The following is a 5063-nucleotide window of genomic DNA, read 5'->3' on the forward strand; positions in this document are numbered from 1 at the left end:
TCACAATCATAATAAAAGGAAAGCATTATGAGAAAAGTACCAAATGATAGCTAATGAGTGTTCATTTAAGCCACTAGAATTTCTCCTCAGAAAAAAAAGAAGCATGGAAAGAATAAGGAGTGCGGCAAGTCAGAATTGAGATCTGGTACAATGATGGTAACCGGTGCAGACAATGATTGTCATCATTTAACATTGCAACAGGGATGTAGGTTGCTGAATTTTGATGACAGAAGTGAAATTTCATGAAAACATGTTAAGATGTGTTATAGCTACTAAGCTAAAAAAATTAATTAGTGTAAAGGCCTAGGCTGCTCCCCATGGAAATTTTGAAAAATAACATTCTGAGATTGATTTTGGCTAAAATTGGCTGAGTTCAACACTGGAAGTATGAATGGTAAGAGTAGCTATATACTGAACTACAAAACAGAATTAGTTAGTATAGTTTCCTCAATAATTTTGAGATTGAATTTGGTAGCGATTTTGAATAAAATTTGCAAATGTAAAATTTGTCAATGTTTATGAAAATTCAATGCAGGAAGTATGAATACTAATAAAGTCCATAACGAAAATTTTCGAAAAAATTGATCTTTTGAGAATGATTCTGGTGGTAATTATGATTGCCATTCATGAGAAAGATGAATATTCTTTGCACCATCTACACCTAAAGAGATGGTAACTCTTTACAAGTGCTGCAACCCAATTTATGATTTACGCAAATAAGCCAAAGGTAGGAAGGTATTTTATCCAGCCACATTTTCCGGTTCCAAAAACTAGGTAAATGTCAGTGTTAAAATGTCACTGCTAGTTGGTACTTGCTCTGTATATACACTAGCTAGACTCACTACAATCTTCTTCTTCACTGCTTTGCTGCTTTTCAACTGATCACCAATTACTTCCTTGGTAGACACATGCAGTAGAAGGGGTAGATGATATATAAATTAGATTAAATACTTGCAGAATAAACCACCGTGTGTTCTAATTAATGCACACCCCACGAAAGGAAGCTTTGAGGATTGCGGGATTAAGAGATCAACCAGCTGGAGAATCACTTTACAACAAGTAAGAATGTATTACTATTATGCAGTAACTAGTGTTTCATGGATGTTCTTTACTGAGGGATGCTAGCTACACTGCTAACATGGATCAGTAGCTATAGCTACTAATTCAGCCTGGTTACAAAATATTATCAAGGTGCACTTCGTATACCTCCATATACCCTCAATTCGACCACTGATTTTGACATGAGAACAATATCGATGTTGCTTGAAAGTGTGCACACTCAGTGAAAGGATGATATTCATTCTAAAGCCTAGTTCACTTAGCCACCAAGCGGTAGCTCTAAGATGCACAAGTGAATGCTCTTAATCTATAGTAGTTATGTATTTATGTAAGAATCATTATCTGCATATTCTTGAAGTGCTGGGGTCTTAGAATGGTGACATTCTTAATTGTAGTACTGATTTCTATTTGTTTGCGATCTCTAGCTGTTTCAAGTTTTAATTAAATTTTTATTACAGCTAGCATTTGACTACTCTCTAGAGTTAATGATTGAGTGTTCACAAATACTAGGTACTAGTGATCGTGATATATTTAATATCAATGTTTTAAAGTAACAGCATTGGTACACAAAGTGTTGATATTAGTGTTCCTGACAAGTGACCCGTATCAAATTGCGACGCCAATCCCCTTTATGGCATCATTTCATTTAAAAATAAATTACTGTGAGGCTTTGAGCTGGGTCATGTGATCTCATTGAGTACTCAAGTAGAATTTTGACTATTCAAGTCAATTATATGCTAAATGACAATTTGCGTAAAATTTTCCCTTTAGTAAGCACATACTATGCTATTGCATGCATTGGGTTTTACGTCACTTACTCTGCGTAAAATCTTTCCATTAAGTACACAAAGGAGACATTGGCGTAAAATCTTCCCTTTATAAACAAAGAAAACATCCACGTAAAATCTTCCCTTTATTAACAAAGGCAAGTTACCCCCATAATATGCCAAAGTGTGCAGAACCCTTTGTGTTGCATCAAAAGTACTTGAATGAATAATATACAACAAAGTTATAGCCTCCATTTCCTATGCCATCTCTATCTGTCAATTCGGATTTATGAAAGGCTGTTCAACTTTACAACAGCTTCTTATATTTTTAAACAGTATTCATAAACACTGTAAAATTCAAACAGATGTAATATACTTAGACTTTGCAAAAGCATTTGACAGAGTTCCCCACAATGAATTACTTTTAAAACTCTGGAAAATCGGTATCACTGGCAACCTTTGGTCGTGGTTTAGATCTTACCTCAACAACAGACAGCAATGCGTTCGCCTTAATGGTTCATATTCCACCTTCTTACCAGTCCTATCAGGTGTGCCTCAAGGGAGTATTCTAGAACCACTTTTATTTCTTATCTACATCAATGACTTATTTTTATCTGTCCGTTCCTCTAATGCTCTCTCCTTTGCAGATGACACAAAATGCTATAAACAAATTCTTGAACATCTAGACTCCATACAACTTCAACAAGACCTTGATTCAATGGCAAACTGGTCTAGAGATTGGAGCCAATTTTTTAACACCAGCAAGTTTATACATCTATCATTTAATACAAAATTCCCCACATCCTATTTCATAGACGACACTATAATCAAAACTAGTAGTACTCACCATGACCTCGGTGTCATTTTATCAACTGATTTATCTTGGAAAAATCATTATAACCATATATCAGCTAAAGCCTATAGAACCCTTGGACTACTGAGACATACCTTCAGCCACTCAGTTGACATTCCAACCAAGAAAACTTTGTATTTAGCAGGGGCGTAGCCAGGATTTTTTGAAGGGGGGTTCCAGCACCAGCATTGAGTTACTAGAAGCAGGGGTCTGGGGGCACAGCCCCCAGCCGCTGAGAGACTTTCAATATTTTAATAAATCAAAACTCAGCAAATTGCTATATTTTATGCAAAAGTACATTAATTATGATGCATTAAGTGCCCCTGAGATGAATGTAGTACTAGATAAAGTCACCTAGTGGAAACAGACAGCATGACACATATAGTAATCTGTAAGTGATGGTTATATCTCACTGTGGTATAGGAGCCATGAATCCACTGATACAAACGACAATCAAAACAATGTAACTATACAAATATGCATAGCATGAATTCATTTTGCATAACACAAGTGATAGCTCTATATCTTTAAACACTGCACACCAAAGCTATAGCAGTATAAGGTCATGCTAAGTTTTGTATTTATAATGTTGGAATGTCTCAAAAACTTCATATGGACATGGATATTTACATACATGTTCTATTAGAGTATATACCTGACTGCTCTATTAGAGTATATACCTGACTGCTCTATTAGAGTATATACCTGACTGCTCTATTAGAGTATATCGATCTTTTTAACAAGTTTTGAAGAGGGCTCATGTTACTTCTGTAAATCCTTCCCTGAGAGATGAATGTAAGTTTTATCAATTGTTGTGCTGTGCCATTATACTATATTGCTCACTCATTTTGTCCTGCCACACTAAATAGTGTCACGGTTAGGATCCTGCTTGCAGAAGTCTAAATTTTACAGGGGGGGTTCTTGAACCCCCCGGAACCCCCCCTTCCTACGCCCCTGTTTAGCATTAGTTCGATCACAATTACATTACTGTTCTCCTTTATGGCACCCCTACCTTATTTGCGACATCTCTACTTTAGAAAGAATCCAACGCCGGGCAACCAAATTTATTCTAAATGACTATGTAACCGATTACAAAACACGTCTTATCAAACTTAACATGCTACCACTGATGTACACCTATGATCTTTATGACATTCTCTTCTTTGTAAAATCAATCCAGCATCCATCTAATCATTTCAATATCAGTAACTATGTCAACTTTTGCCACAATCCTACCAGATCCTCCACCAGCAACAAGCTTCAACACAATTTTACATCATCCAACAAACAAAGTAACTTCTACTTTAACAGATTACCAAGAACCTACAACAGTCTACCAGTATTTGACTTGAATCAACCTTTTTCCACCATTAAATCACGATCTTCTGGCAGCATTTTACAAACAATTTTGACTCTGACAATCCTCACAGTCTGCACTTTGTTTGCCCTTGTAGTACCTGCTCCAAGTCTCCTCGCCCACCAAACTTCAGCAGTAATTAATAATTTTTTTTTCTTGCTCTCTCTTAAAATAAGTACTTATGTAAGTAAGTTTATTATTAAATACACATGTAAGTTTTAAAATTATAGGATAGTTCAACTATATATCAAATGTAAATGTATGTAATAACTTTAGCCAGCTAACTTAATTTTTATACATTCAATTGTAAATGTAAGTTGTACATATACTTTATCTGGCTGTGGGCACCAGTTGCCCACAGACCTTTAATGCAGGCCTTGCCTGAATTAAAAAGCAGTTAAAAATAATAAATAAAATAATACTGCTGGTCGGCCCCAGAGAGATCTGACAGACCACTTCTCTCTGGCGGTGTGTGAGGGAAAGCTCAGTCCCTTTGTCTGATTGAACTGTGATAAAATGTATGCGTGCATTTTAATAATAATAATAGTTTAAGCTAAAAATGAAATAAAAAATTCAAGCTATAGTCTTGAATAGCCAGACCCTATTCATTTTTTTTTAAATTTCGGCTCCGCACGGCGCCTGCTAAAAATATCCAATCGATAGGCGCAGTGCAGAGACTGGCTACGCGAGACTAGCTTCCAACAGCGACTAACAGAATGACTAGTAACAGCACCAGAAGAAGCACAAGACGTGAATTCTAGCAGCGGCGGCGTCGACGTCGTCGGCCCCACCTCCATAAGCGGTCGCAAAGTACCTGGCTTGGGCGGCCGCAAATGCGAAAAATCGAATCGCTATATACCATTGTCCATTAATGTCCATTAGTGCCATTAGCCATCCCATTAAGTTAGCTATTTGTACAATAAAATCTTGAAGTTGCAACAGCTGTTATAGTCTTGAGAATTGAGAAATTTGTCACGTTTTATGCCCAACTTGTAGCTATAGCTACAAGTTGAGCTACAAGTTAGCC

This window comes from Dysidea avara, chromosome 5, assembly GCF_963678975.1.
Source record: "Dysidea avara chromosome 5, odDysAvar1.4, whole genome shotgun sequence".
Classification (NCBI taxonomy): domain Eukaryota; kingdom Metazoa; phylum Porifera; class Demospongiae; order Dictyoceratida; family Dysideidae; genus Dysidea; species Dysidea avara.